Source organism: Cynoglossus semilaevis, chromosome 12, assembly GCF_000523025.1.
Source record: "Cynoglossus semilaevis isolate Cse_v1.0 chromosome 12, Cse_v1.0, whole genome shotgun sequence".
Classification (NCBI taxonomy): domain Eukaryota; kingdom Metazoa; phylum Chordata; class Actinopteri; order Pleuronectiformes; family Cynoglossidae; genus Cynoglossus; species Cynoglossus semilaevis.
This window is the reverse complement of record NC_024318.1, coordinates 3,367,425-3,382,929: the sequence shown is the minus strand read 5'-3', so window position 1 is coordinate 3,382,929 and position 15,505 is coordinate 3,367,425. Positions and strand designations below refer to the sequence as shown.

Here is a 15,505-nt window from a genome sequence, read left to right as displayed (position 1 = left end):
TCCCTACAGAATTTGAATTCTCTTCGTTCCCTGTATGACCGCAGCGGAAGCCCATGGTTCGCATTGCCGGCAGTAAGTCGGACCTGTTCCCGGTGCATGTTGGACTATACGGCGGGGTTGCCCTTTGTCACCGGTTCTGTTCGTAATCTGTATGGACAGAATTTCTAGGCGCATTCAAGGACCGGGTGGGGTCCAGCGGTTACGGAGGCCCAAAGGCAAAGCTCTCGATTTACCGAGCGATCAATCTACGTTCCTACTCTCACTTAAGGCCATGAACCGAGAGAACTAGACCCCGGATACAAGCGGCTGAAACGAGCTTCCTTCGCATGTGTCCCTTAGAGATAGGGATGAGGAGCTCGGGGTATAGAACCGCTGCTACTTCACTTCGAGAGGAGTCAGCTGAGGTGGCTTAGGTATTTACATCACATATGCCCCCCCGGACGCCTCCCTCGGGAGGTGCTCGGGTCGTGCCCCACTGGGAGGAGACCCAGGGGAAGACGTCTCGGGACCCCCCCATCCCCAGAAGACTGTCTGAGAAAAGGGAAGTCTAGGCGTCCCTGCTCCGACTGTTACCCCCCGCGACCCGGCCCCGGATAAGCGTTTGAATCCTTTATGTGCCTGTAATTTAATTCACTGTGTGTTTAAAATATGCTGAAAACTATTTATTTTGCATTTAATCACGTTGTATAAGACGTATGCAAATAAAACACGTGAATTATTTAACCACCGGCAACAGAACTTTACTCCAATCGTAGCCAGGCTTCCTTGATGAGTAAAAAAAAAACATCATCATTCAAGCACAAATCGTGTCTAATATATGAAACGAACCAAGCCGAAACGTTTATCAGCTCTTCAAAACAACCGTAATCTAATAACTTTAACTTTAAATGTGTATAAACCACACAGAGGATGAATAAAACTTTAAAATTCGATCATTTTACTGCCGAATTCCTATCTAGCCGAGTGTAAGTCTTTTTAAGCTAACAGTGTCACAGCTTTTTTAAAGCATGTTACATTCGTCGTTTTTTTTAACTGAAATAATATCAAACACTCCTGATTTTTATCTGTCTTTTAATATTAAACAATAACCGTGTTTTTGTTCATATATTTGGTCAATTCAGGAAATAAAATCGATCGCTTCTGTGGCTCTGTCTCTCGTTGTTACCGCACACTACAAGACACCTGTAATAACTACTACTATTATTATAACTTATTATAATTACTCTTGTGATTGTCCTGATAGTTAAATATCGATTTTGATCCACAGTCTTTAAACAGCAGAGTGATAAAAACGGACATTAACGAACATTAACGTGTTGTTTGATGGACAGAAACAGCAGCAACAAACACACCAAGGCCAAAGCTACACTGGGGTCATAACAACACAACGAGTCATTTTTTAATCAAATTAAAATATTCGGGTCAATTTCACACAGATCGTTAATTTACGGCAAAAACAAAAGGTTTCTCGTCCATAAACGATTATATGAACACGAGGAATTTAAAGATATATATAGTAAACAACAAAACAATTATCATCAATACCATATAAATAAAACAACCGCATTTCAAATGAACTGTTTACATCTTATTTTTTTTGCCATATACTTTCGGTCCGAAGACGCTGATTAAAATAAATAAGTGCTTTAACCGATCAAATTCGGACTCTGCTAAAACCCTTAAAATATTGAACCATTTTCGCCGCCATTTTAACAACATTTTACACATAAAATCATACGCAAATAAAGTTTAAAGTTGATTTAAGTGTTTTCAAAAACGATAGGGACAAAGGACCGGGTAGAAAAAGCCCAACTTTTAGTATAGTACACCGGTACAGCAGGTCTGGAGGCCTGGGTCGCTTTTAAGTGGAGAGAAGTCTCCCTCTAGTGGCGAGAGAACAAAAGTACATTTTGAGAAGAATCTGCGTCCTCATTTCACCTGAAGGGGGCAGCCGCATTGTTAGAACTCTGCACTGAGTCACATTCACAGTCACATTTGCGTTGCCGTTGTAGATTTTACAGTTGACTTTAACCATAACGAAATTAATAAATAAACAACATTTCTAACTATTCTAACTATTCTCTATCTCTGTTCTCTTCTAACATGTTCATATACTATGAACATGTTTGTTCTTGGAATGACTACTGGTACTGATAAGAAGAAACACACACACAGTAGGTCAACACTCAGAGTGTAACCTGGGAGGCAGCTGAAACCCTGGGTGACGTTTGGAGGAAACACAACACTGGAGACTCAGGTAACAGGGCCCAGTTTGATCACAAACATGTGAGACAGTCGTCAGACTCTTAAGAGGGCAACAAGTTTGTGTCCTCCAAAGCCATGTTAGTGACACTAATCCTCTTTGTAATCCACAAATGAACAACTTTGAGGAACACTCACGACTATGAAGTCACATCACCAAAAGAAGAGTCAGAATCCAGCGTTGTTGGAAGAGTCAGAATCCAGGGTTGTTGTTTGTTTTTTTTGCTTCCCTGAGGTGTAAACGAGCAGTTTTAACACATAACTCTGGTGTTTGAGGTCACAAGAGGAAACCCAGTTTAAATATAGACTGAATTAACCTACGCACGTGAATGTATAGTATAATTATAGCACAGCCACTGGGTTATCTTTCAGGACAGCGCCTACCTCCTTTCCACATGCTAAAAATATCATTACAGGGACTATGCAACATGAAGCATTTAATATTTAGACAAAAAATATGTTTTAGCACAGAAATACATCTAAAACAAAAGTTAGCAGAGAAATTTAATGAAAATTAACCATAAGGTTAGAGGAGTCAGCCTTGGGACATTATTTAAATTTAGACGTAATCCACAACGAAATCCTCCATGAAAGAGAACAAACAATGAAATTCAGCCCAAATCCAAACATGGTGCTGGTACCTTTATACACAGTACGCTCAAAATATCCTCACATGTGCACTGCAACACCGGTCCTCACAAAAACACACACTGTTTGCTAATACAGTAAGTCAGGCAGACAGATATAGTCCTGTTTTCCTCACTATCCTCTGGCCCAGCCCAGTCAGGTCAGACTGACCAATCAAATGTCACTGCCTGATGAGCAGTACTTCAGAGAGTACTGCAATATGTCACAACTTGTACACAAAAACACTGGCTTTCAACAACAGTTTGTTTGATGTTGTTGTTTTTTTTTTCACAATTACAAAGAAGATATTTCAAAGTGTATACTGCGACACACCACAAAACTGACACTGGGATTTGGACCGACAACCCTCCCAATCACAAGATTAACCCGATGAACACTGGAGCGAAGTCTGAGTTTAACACTCAGAAGTGTGTCTTAAGGAACAGGTTCATGTTGCGATTTACTTGTACGGACATTTTAAGCACCTTCATTTTCTGGTCTAAAAAGTTAGCTCGATCATAGCCAGGCTGAATTAGCAAACATTTCAACAACTGAATATTACAGTAATTCAACAGAGAAGATTCGTGGATCATCAAGAACCAAAAAGTCTCGAAAAATTATCATTCAACAACTGAATATTACAGTAATTCAGAGAAGAGAAGATTCGTGGATGATCAGGAAAAAAAAATTATTCATAAGATATTTACAGTATATCAACACACAAACTAAATTACTCCAAATTTTTTTTACCCGTATTTTTTCCCAGATATATTTTTTTTGTCCTAGTGGTTCAGTCCTAGAATTTCTTATTTTGAATAATCCTTAAACATTTGCATGGAGCAGCAACAGTGCACAGCTGAGCGTGAAGAAATTAGATACGCTTCACTACATTAGCAACATTGATATGAGTTCCCGAGAATTTGTTTGTCATTCTCTGAAATCTGAGTAAAACGCAAATACGGGTTTGTCAAACTACTCACTAACTGCATCATACACACACTCACACACACACACACACACACACACACACACACACTCTCGGCCTACTACAGTTTCTATACTGACTTCACAGTTTACTTTGACATTTACTGATATCCATCGACTGAGTAATGACACACCGTACAAATGACTATAATCACACACACACAGAATTTCATTACCAAACACTCATTTATACAGACACACCACAACAAAAATGCTAAATAGATTAATTTGAAAAACTAAATGACATATTACTACATTCTAAGGTCAGACAGGGAGCAGGACCAGAAATAGATACAGAAAGAGAGGATATTTATGTGACAAAACTGGCATTTTATATTTGCCAAAAATAAAGCTAAACTAAGCATTATCAACCTTAATGTGAGCTAGTTTTACATTTAAAAAAAATACATCAAACTATCAGATATTAACCAAGAGTTAGCAGAAAAATGCTATGACGTTCATTATAAAAAATACAGTAGTTTGACAAAATAGTTAGCATTTGTTAGCATAGACTACAGATAAATATCGTCTACTCAGTGGATTCAACTTTGTTATGACATATAAAAGTTTGATGTCATATAATAATAATAATAATTATGTATATGTATATGTATTGTATAATAATATATCATTTTTCCACTGGTTTATGATTAAGGTTCATGAAACCTCCACCTAACGACAGCTGCAAAAGATAAAGTGTTTTTTTTTTTTTACTTCATATATATGTTGGAGGGAGAGCGTTTGCTGCTTCTCTGCCCGGCAACAGGGACCTGAGTCATCTCTGTCATAGGCCTCCCACGCCTACCCACGCTGCACTGCTCTCAGTATCTGTCTCTGTGGTGGCAGTTCAGGGCCATGGACACCAAAGTAATCTGTGTCTCTTCATCCAAAACCGCAAATATAAAAAAAAACATTCATTTACAGTAAACAGGTCGGGAACCTCCAGAGAAATGGGCCGGGCCTTTCTCAAGTCAACCGAAACAGGGCTGCAGTACCACACCTGGCCTTTGGGTAATTTTTGTCGACCCAGCTGAAATATAAGTAATTTCACTTTGGTGGATACATTTGTAACCACTCCTCTTATACACTAGCCACAACACGTTGGTTAAACCTTAGCTTTTTTTAGCTATCTGTAGCTAATGTGTGGCTTTTTACTTCCTGCCTTTAACGTTCCTTGAGATCTCACAAGGCTAAAACATGACGATATTTCTCGCGATCAACTTTCTCGCCGACACAAGGCAGAAGTCCATGAGACTGTGAGCTAACCAAACTTCAATTTGTGGCCTGTGAGGGGCAGTAATGCGCCTTAGCAACATCTAATTTGTATCTAAAAATAAAAATAGTCGGTTTCCTTTTTTGCACTTTTTTGTATTCAGTATTAAAGGAGCAGTACTTTGTTTACAGTTTTGTACTTTTCTGCAATTTAATTTATTTTTTCTTATTTTCGTTTCCAAATGCAGCAGCATTGTGTAGGGGTTCATATTACATATTTTTTCATTATTATTATACATGTCCGGTCATACATTTCGTCACTGCAATTTTTGCAACGTAAGTAATGTTCAAATATGGTGTATCGTCTCGTCTTTTGAACTGAGTGTATGGTCACATCCCTAAACGATAAAGTGTTGATAAAGTGTTGATAATGTATTGCACCTTTGAGAACCACACATTCGTGTGATTGCACCAGATGAAAACAAGAGAATATGTGGGCTTTAGCGAGTTTCAGCTAGCATACCTAGATGGTTATCACATCACCGCACAGTCTGATAAAAACAACAACAATTCAGAGCTTCTCTCCATCTCTGACACATATCAGAACCCGAGAACAAAAAGAGCATGCCCTGTCATCAGTTCTGGCTCCCCCACTCAACCTGGCCCGTTTCTGCCGACTCAGTGGCTCCGCCCACTGCACTTCTTATATAATGTGCATCTTCAGTGATTCTGAAACCGTGGTTCACGTCACCACCAGACTCATTTTGGCCTAAAAAATGAAGGAGTTCTGACTCAAAGCCTCCTGAGGTGCAGATATACTTTTCATTACCTCGGTTCATGTGACACTGAAGTTGCTGTAAATAGCTCCGACCTCAGGGGCTGAGTAAATCGTAAAATTACAACATCTGAACAAAACAGAAAATTCCCTGTGGCCGACGACTTGAGTTGCAGGTAGGAGTGAGTCTGAGTCGGATAAAAGGTGTGGGCTACAAATTATTAACAGTTACACAAACAGGAAAACCATCAGTCACCCACGTGGAACCAGCAGTCAAACTCATTATTGACCCAACTTTTTTATCTTTTTGTTAAAGTTCTAAACCTTGTAGGTTACTTTGAGTTAGGAAATGGCCAAATATTTAGCCAATATTCAGCTCATTTAGCTATAAATTAGCTTCAGTTCCCTAGCTTGGGTTACATTGTCGCTAACTAGTCGTTTGATTGCTAGTTCTGACTCGAACTACAGGTTAACATTTGGTTACTTTTCAGGTGATTGTTCTCTTTTCTGGGTCAACTTTAAGTTGTTCCTGAGCTAACGTTAGGCCGCTTGTTACAGTCTCTTTGGGGTAAGTCAACTTTAAGTTGTTCCTGAGCTAACATTAGCTCAGGAATGTTAGCTTGTTACAGTCTCTTTGGGGTACATTTTAGCATTAAGTTAGCGCTAGGCTAATTTGCCAGCATTTAGCTAGCAATGCACTGAATGAGAACTATTTTTCACTTAACTTAGCTGTTTCAGATAAATACAGATATTCGTGCTACTTTTAGTGTTTTGTGGTTGAATATCTGGTTGGTTATATCGTGGTGACATTTCTGCTGCTAGACCAGAGACATTTAACTTAAAAATTAACACAAATTAACACAAAATTTTAACACAAAAATGATCACACAAACCTGTAGATAAACACTAAAATGTATGTCAAAGAAATTGGATTAAAAAAAGGCTGTAAAGACTGAGTTTTCCGTAGACTGAGTGTATGGTCACATCCCTAAACGATAATGTGTTGATAAAGTGTTGATAATGTATTGCACCTTTGAGAACCACACATTCGTGTGATTGCACCAGATGAAAACAAGAGAATATGTGGGCTTTAGCGAGTTTCAGCTAGCATACCTAGATGGTTATCACATCACCGCACAGTCTGATAAAAACAACAACAATTCAGAGCTTCTCTCCATCTCTGACACATATCAGAACCCGAGAACAAAAAGAGCATGCCCTGTCATCAGTTCTGGCTCCCCCACTCAACCTGGCCCGTTTCTGCCGACTCAGTGGCTCCGCCCACTGCACTTCTTATATAATGTGCATCTTCAGTGATTCTGAAACCGTGGTTCACGTCACCACCAGACTCATTTTGGCCTAAAAAATGAAGGAGTTCTGACTCAAAGCCTCCTGAGGTGCAGATATACTTTTCATTACCTCGGTTCATGTGACACTGAAGTTGCTGTAAATAGCTCCGACCTCAGGGGCTGAGTAAATCGTAAAATTACAACATCTGAACAAAACAGAAAATTCCCTGTGGCCGACGACTTGAGTTGCAGGTAGGAGTGAGTCTGAGTCGGATAAAAGGTGTGGGCTACAAATTATTAACAGTTACACAAACAGGAAAACCATCAGTCACCCACGTGGAACCAGCAGTCAAACTCATTATTGACCCAACTTTTTTATCTTTTTGTTAAAGTTCTAAACCTTGTAGGTTACTTTGAGTTAGGAAATGGCCAAATATTTAGCCAATATTCAGCTCATTTAGCTATAAATTAGCTTCAGTTCCCTAGCTTGGGTTACATTGTCGCTAACTAGTCGTTTGATTGCTAGTTCTGACTCGAACTACAGGTTAACATTTGGTTACTTTTCAGGTGATTGTTCTCTTTTCTGGGTCAACTTTAAGTTGTTCCTGAGCTAACATTAGCTCAGGAATGTTAGCTTGTTACAGTCTCTTTGGGGTACATTTTAGCATTAAGTTAGCGCTAGGCTAATTTGCCAGCATTTAGCTAGCAATGCACTGAATGAGAACAATTTTTCACTTAACTTAGCTGTTTCAGATAAATACAGATATTCGTGCTACTTTTAGTGTTTTGTGGTTGAATATCTGGTTGGTTATATCGCGGTGACATTTCTGCTGCTAGACCAGAGACATTTAACTTAAAAATTAACACAAATTAACACAAAATTTTAACACAAAAATGATCACACAAATCCGTAGATAAACACTAAAATGTATGTCAAAGAAATTGGATTAAAAAAAGGCTGTAAAGACTGAGTTTTCCGTAGGTTTTCTGTAGGACGCCCCCTCCCCCCCGAAATCTCCCATGTGACCCAAACATCGGGCTGGACTTTTGCCATAAGTTGCTTCAAACTGATGAGTCGGAATTCGAAATCATTGTTTTCTTTTCCAATACGTGATCATGATTTTCAGCCATTGGTTACTTTTAACTCAAAACTACAGACGCCAAAGGTCGCCCGCTCTGCAGACGCCGTTGTCGACTCGCCGTCACGCACTACGATATGTTTACAAAACAGTTATCACGAAAGACGCAAAAGGAAGTAGAATAGAAAATAAAACCAAGTGATTAAAGAAAGAATTTGCTCCTAAGACTGTCTCACAGTCGTCCACGTGAACCAAAGTCTTGTCCCTCACACACACACACACACAAACACACACACACACTCTCTCACACCAGACGTCAAATATTATTTCAGCAGAATTTCTCATCAGAAATGACGCAAAATGCCAGGACGGAGCTACAGGAGCCACAGAGCTGATTAGACACCAGAATGTATGTGTGTGTGTGTGTGTGTGTGTGTATGTGTGTGTGTGTCCTTATAAATGTGGTGTCAGGATTGTTGGCACTCACCGGTTTGTCTTTCTTCATTCTCCTCTTCATCAGAAAAGATTCAGTCAAAACTGAAACGACAGAGAGACCCGGTGAGAAAGGGGAGAGAGAGGGAGGAAGAGAGAGAGAGAGAGAGAGAGAGAGAGAGAGAGAGAGGAAAATGTTTTAATGACTCCAAAGGAAGCCAGATATCATCCCACACACATTTCTGGAAGTCCTACTCACACTGATATATATATACACTCACACACTCACACACACACACACTCACATACACACACATACACGTTAAAGAAACGACTTAAAAGAGAAGATGAAGCAGAGAAATAGAAAGAACATGTCTTTGAATGAAGGGATGGAGAAAATAAAGACAGAGAGTGTGAAACAGCAGGTGTAAGAAGAAAGAGGGAGAGAGAGAGAGAGAGAGAGAGAGAAAGAGAGAGAGAGAAAGAGAGTATTGAAATGTATGGCTGGGCTGAGTCATCTGTGAACCACCACTTCCTGCAGTGTTCTGAGATCTCTACTGATGACTCGCCAACTTCTGGGCACTCCATGTACACACACACACACACACACACAAAAATTTAAAAAAAATTAACATAAAATAATAATAAAAAAATGTAAATAAAAAAAAAATTAATTTAAGTAAAAAAAACATTTAAAAAAGTGAAAAATGAGGATTTTGTCGCTGTGGGAGAATTTTTGCAATTTGAGGATTAGGATTAGGAGAATAAAGTTATGGTCAGGATTAAGATTAGACACAGGGGATATTTGTGTTAGTAATGTTAGGAGCTGGAGAACACAATACACAAAAATATCTGTGTGTGTGTGTGTGTGTCCCACTGCGTGTCATGGGAACCAGCGAAATCTCACTGTTTTGGCCTAAAGGGAGAAAACATTTTTATTTTTCCCAGAATTCCCAGGTGAATTGTGATTCTATTCTCGGCCACTCTGGAAAAACCCGGGAAAGTGAAAACTACAGGCTGTGAATCTGGACTGATCATCACAACTTCACGTTCATTCAAACTGCTGTTGAACAGGAAGAGGAGGGATTTTATTTATGAGAATAAAATTAAACATTCATCTGAGCGCTAACCTTCAGCCATTCTCAGAAGACCGTTAATCATTTCTTAGACAAAAAAAATAGATCTTTGATCAAACTTTCTATTCCTGATGTTACTTTTTGTTCTTTAAAGCCCATTCTTTAGTCACAAGCCGGCTAATTTGCTAACTTTTAGCTTCGTTCGGATTGACTTCTCAGCAGCAGTAAGAATCAAAATTCCACAGGGAATCATGGGAAAATGCTAACATCCTCCCTTCAGTCATCAGTTCCCACGTCTCCTGTCCCCTCCCTCTCTGTCTCAGTGCACACACACACACACACACAAACTGGTTTAGTGTTTTCGACAAATGAGAAAGAGGGAGAGAGAGAGAGAGAGAGAGAGCTGCTGCCAAAGTGGACTGAATAAAAAACTGTACAACTGCCCAGAGGACAGATTAAACAATGACGCCCCCCTCCTCCCCCTCCAGCAGAGTCCAGTCTGAGTCTGAGATCCTGAGTCACACAGAGCCAAGGATCTGAGTCACGTCGTCATGAGTCTAAACACTGTCGGTGTCCAGGTGGCAGAACTGAGGACACGGAGACACCATTGTGTTTCTGATTAGCCAGCCGTGCAGCTTTTCCACTGAAGAGGAGTGGGACACAGCCTCGAATGAGTGTTCACATCACATCACATCACCATCACATCATCGTCATCATCATCATCCTCCTCCTCCTCACTGTGGGAGGTTTCTGTTTCTGTGTGTTCCATATCTCTTGTTGTGTGGTCCAGTGGTAAAAAAGTGACACAAGAGGTTTGAAAATCAGAGGAGAAGTGATTAAAAACATGAAGCAGGAACTGTTGCTGCTGCTGCTCCAGGGTCTACGCCGGGGGTCCAACAATGACTCAGTGAAACTCAAAAGGCTCGTCTGAGTCTCAATTGACTTTAATATTCCATCCAGACAAGTTAAAATGTCAGACCTAGTCTCACAAACATGAACAGTTGACCTCAGGTAAACTACGGCCCGCTGGGCTTTCTAACCCTAACCCTGCAGACACTGTACAGTACAAGATTACTGTCCATCCTTCTATTTAATGCATCACAACAACTCAACTTCAATTTCAGTTAATGCCACTAGATGGCGCCAGACATCTAAAGTGCCAAACTTTCTTTGAAAGTTCCGGTTTAATCATGTGCATTTTATTTACATCACTTCAGTCATTACTCCACATCCAACCAATACCGAACCAACCAGACGGTGAACCTCATTTTTAACCAGTAGGTGGCACTAATGCAACTCACAAGATTCAGATTCAGGATAAAGAATGGTGGTGCTGAGTTAACCTTTAAGAGTCACCCTTCTTGCTATCTGTTAGCTATTAGCTTACCTAAAGAAATGTTAACTTTTAAGGGCATCCCAGCTATATTTAAAAAATAATATTTCTGTTTTTTTGTAGGTGATCATAAGCTCCTTTCAGCTAATTATTCATTTCTAAACAGACAGGTATCCACTATTTATTACAGTGTTCAAACACACACGCACACACACACACACACAGAGTGAATATTGTTAATGCGCTGCCGCAGCTGTGGCTCTGCCTCCACTGTGTGAACAGAATCCTGGCTGCTTCTCACTGCTCTCCCTCCATTGTTGTCTGTGGGAGAGGTGATCAATGAGCAGCTGACACCCGTCAACCAATCAATAGCTCACATTTCCCCAGAGGAGGACCTTCAAAGATGGCCTCCTTCTGCAATAAACCAGGGATGATGTCAGTGAGGCCGCAGGGCAGGAAACCGACAGATCTGAAGTACGATTGAAGAGGATGAGGAAACACTGCCCTCTTCTGGTCAACAATAGAACAACAGATGCACGAAAATCAACACGGTCTATTTTATATGTAGAGCGGAGGTATAGAGTGACATAAAGATTTTTAGATTTTATGTTTGATCTTTAACAGTCTGTATTTATTTTTTTTAGAAATGTATTGATTGTTGTCGATAAATATAATTAATATATTGATGACTTCTACTTGTTTATCAAAAGAGGAGACTCTCTTGGTTTAACTACTTTTTAACATAATTTTATTTATTTATTTTTATTTTATTTACTGCTTTTAATTACCAATCACAGAATACTGTACAAAGGAAAGCAGATTGAAATCCCCAGACTGCTGTCATGACAGCTCTTGTCCGCTAGATGGCAACATAGACATATGTATTCGATAAATACTGCGGTTGCAGACGTTGACCTTCATTATATCATCATTTACATTAACACTGTTCCCCTGTCTTTATGGCTTTTGAATTTTTTTTTATGTTTTACCGCAAGGCAAATTATTTAATTATTTAAATTATAATCTTGAATTTCAAATTTTTAAAAAAGTGCAGTCGAGTTTCAACACAGTCCTTCAATATTTCACTGTACAAATCGCTGAATGACGTCAATTAATGAAGTTGAGGTTTTCAGATTTTTTTCTTTTCATTCTCTCTCTGATTAAACACGTGAGTGCAGCATGACAACACCTTCTTTTAACAGTTACAGACGACGCTACCACCACTTCCTCTGCTGTGAAGACACTCGGTGCAGGTCTTTACTGGAAACCAGTAGCTCTGACTAAAAAAAACCTCTCATCAGCCGCGGTGACAACGGCACCACCGTTGCAGTAGAAAGTGTGAGACTGTTAGACTGGCTGTGGATGCACACTTCACTGTTGCACCAGCTGCTGCACTTTATTAGAAACCAGTGGCTTTAACTGTAAACCAGACTGGTTAACGAGGGACTCGACCCACAATGCACCGAAAATCTAACGCCACATGCAGTAGTCTTAGTGTACATTTACTAACTCCCCATTTGTCAGCTTCAAGGTAGATTATTATTATTATTATTATTATTGTTTCTGTTATTAAAATAAGCATTTAATTTTTCAAATAATCATTATTGCGGTCAATCAATATTAATCTCAGTTAATCAGCATTTTTACATATGACCAAACAGATGTTTTACTGCTGGAACAGCACAGTATAACAGTACACTTCACAGCGTCATCAGTAAAACACAATTTCCCATGTTCCCTTTCTCTAATCAAACACACACTCAGAGACACCACCTTATCTGCAAAAAAAAAAAAAAAAAAAGTACAACAATCTGGTTCTGTGTTTTATCTCAACAACATGAACAGCTAGAAGAATGTTTTTGTTGCTGCAACATGACTAATCTGATCTAATCCAGTTTGTTCTTGTTTGTATTGTGTTTATATTCTATTCTTAAACATTCCTCTCACACACCGCCGTTGTCTGTTCCTGAAAAGCGGAAGCTGTGCTGCTTCTTTACACTGACTGACGTGTGTGTCTGTGTGCACGTACGTGCACTGTGGTTTTACATGTTCTCTATGGTCACTGTGTCTCACTGAGGGAGGCCTGAGCCACACTGTCGCCTGATTGGTCGGTCAGAACATGACCAGGTGTGGGAAGAACTCATGGCCTTGGAATTCTTCCGTCATCACTGTTGGCAACAAAGTAGAATCTTCTGGACTGAAACCAAACTTAAAATTTAATGTTTTTTTACTAAGGAGGTCAGCCTCACACACACACACACACACACACACCCCCACACACACATTTAACATACCACAGGTCATACACACACACACACCTAGACAGACTGTGGGTGTGTGTGTTCTCTGACTCGTTTCTCTGACTCTCAACTCTCAAAAACTGTCTGTTTCTAACAGTGACTTTTACTGGCATTAAACACAGGGAGACACACCCTCCATCCTCCCCCTGAGTAAATCCTCCCCCCTTCCCTCTCTCCACCCCACACTAGTCCATCTCTCTCTCCCTTTCTCAGACTCACCCACTCAAGGATAACTTCTGAGGAATGCTTTCATAAACATCCAACAGAAAACGTCCTGACTCCAAGATTCCCTTATTCCTGATTTCTACCACATGCCTCGTCCATACCAGACATACCTTCCATGCTCTGTTATATGTTTGAGGAACATCAATACAATACTGCCGAGAGAAAGCTTCAGCCTTTAGCTTCAGCCTTTAGCTTCAGCCTTTAGCCAAAAAAGTATTAACACACAAATAAGGCCGATGTGGTTTCTGTGGGGAATAACGAGATGTCGAGAAAAAATGTACTCTGCACCTGCACAGTTAAAAATAAGACCAAAAAAAAAATAGATAAGAAAAAAAAGATGAGAAAAAATGATAAGTCTGCGGAAGTCGTGGTTGTGAAAATTGAAATTCTGCTGAAAAGAAATTGCAGTATACGGTGGTTTGGGGGTTTTTTTTTTTTTGTTTGTTTGGTTTTTTTTGGATGGAGATGCCATGAGATTTTTCTTTCCAACTGCTTTTTGTTCGTGTTTGGTGAAGAAAAAAAAAACTGCAAACTCATGTGCTTCTGTCACTGCACAGCCAAAGATACGGTTCACTTTCATTTGCGCCCTGTGGTTTGTCTCTCTCTCTCTCTGCAGCGTCAAATATAGCCTCAAAGCGTCAGAAAGTGTTACGACACAACCGCTGCTGTCGGATTAAAAAAGGAGACAGCGGGTGACGCTGGTGAGACTCAAGCCCAGCTCACACCTCGTGTCAAATTACTCCTCTTTGGTTCAATCCCTCAACTGTTCTGTCCTCGCTGCTTCACTCTGACCCAACGCTCTGAAGTCGACAAAAACCTCTTTCTCTCTGGATTCTTGCAGCAATTGGAGTTCTTTTTAGTTGCATTGCTGCCCCCTTCTGGTCACTTTTTAAACCCCTATCTCCTTCTTGCCTGGTTCCTGTTCTGTCTTTTGTCATTAACTATCGTCACCGTGTCAAATTCAGCCACGAGGGAAGAAACTCGTTGCTGTGAGGTTTATTTGCCGTTGGTTAGAAAGTTCCTGTGTTTCAGCCCGGCTCCTGATTGGACGGTTAATTACACCATATCTGATGAGGAACGCAACAGCAACTCTTTGTGCAAGTGATAAAGTTGAACCTCGGTTGAACCTCTCTTCAGTTTGACTCTCCATGGCGACGTCTCTCCATACCTGCACTTCCTGTCATTTGTTTAGACACACAAAGCCGCCTGTGATCCGCCTGTTCCTGTCTCCACTGGTCACCATGTCCACGGACACAACAGACGCCTCCTGGACTCTACGGCCAAGTCAACAGAATCTGTTGATTCTGTTTTTAAACATTTGATTTTTAGTCTTTAGTTTCAAAACCAAATCCCAATGTCACAAAACGACAATGAAATTTAATCTAATTTTTAATATGAATAACGAAGGAAACATGAATTTCTTTCCTCTCTTGAATTTAACTGTTTCATGGAGACAGGACATGTGCAGTGACGTCACCTGTCCTGCAGAGGGTGCTGCAAACATAGTTGAAGTTGAGGACAATGATGTCTTTGAACACTACACTGCAGCTGTTGCCATTTGCCTGGGAGTCTGGAATTGAACCCACAACCCTACTATACTGTACGACAACCAAACTACCTACGACATCTCATCCGAATGTAGCTAACTGTCGACTCGTAGCATTTATTAAGTTTTAGATGATGATTTTCAAAATAAAATCCCTTCTTCAAATATCAGACTGAGGTGGATCCCGATTATGGAATGTAACAAGCATTCTGATTGGCTGAGACTGTAGCCAATAAGGTGCAGGGAATCAGCAGCATAAGGAGAATGCAGATCAGGTAGCTATGGTAACGGGCTAAACCTACATAACATGTATCATATCCTTATGTTCCAGCTCTTCATTAAATATTTGAGTTTGCAGTAAAACG

At 40.1% G+C, this 15,505-nt stretch overlaps 1 long non-coding RNA gene across 2 annotated transcripts in view; it reads right to left on the bottom strand.

The window, feature by feature from the left end:
- LOC103387012 (uncharacterized) overlaps positions 1–15,505 on the bottom strand; it is a 63,190-nt gene that overhangs the window by 40,728 nt on the left and 6,957 nt on the right. For both annotated transcript variants that reach the window (XR_522382.3, XR_003051378.1), the window contains exon 4: positions 8,716–8,765. This is a non-coding gene — a long non-coding RNA (uncharacterized LOC103387012). The remainder of the gene's footprint in view (positions 1–8,715; positions 8,766–15,505) is intronic.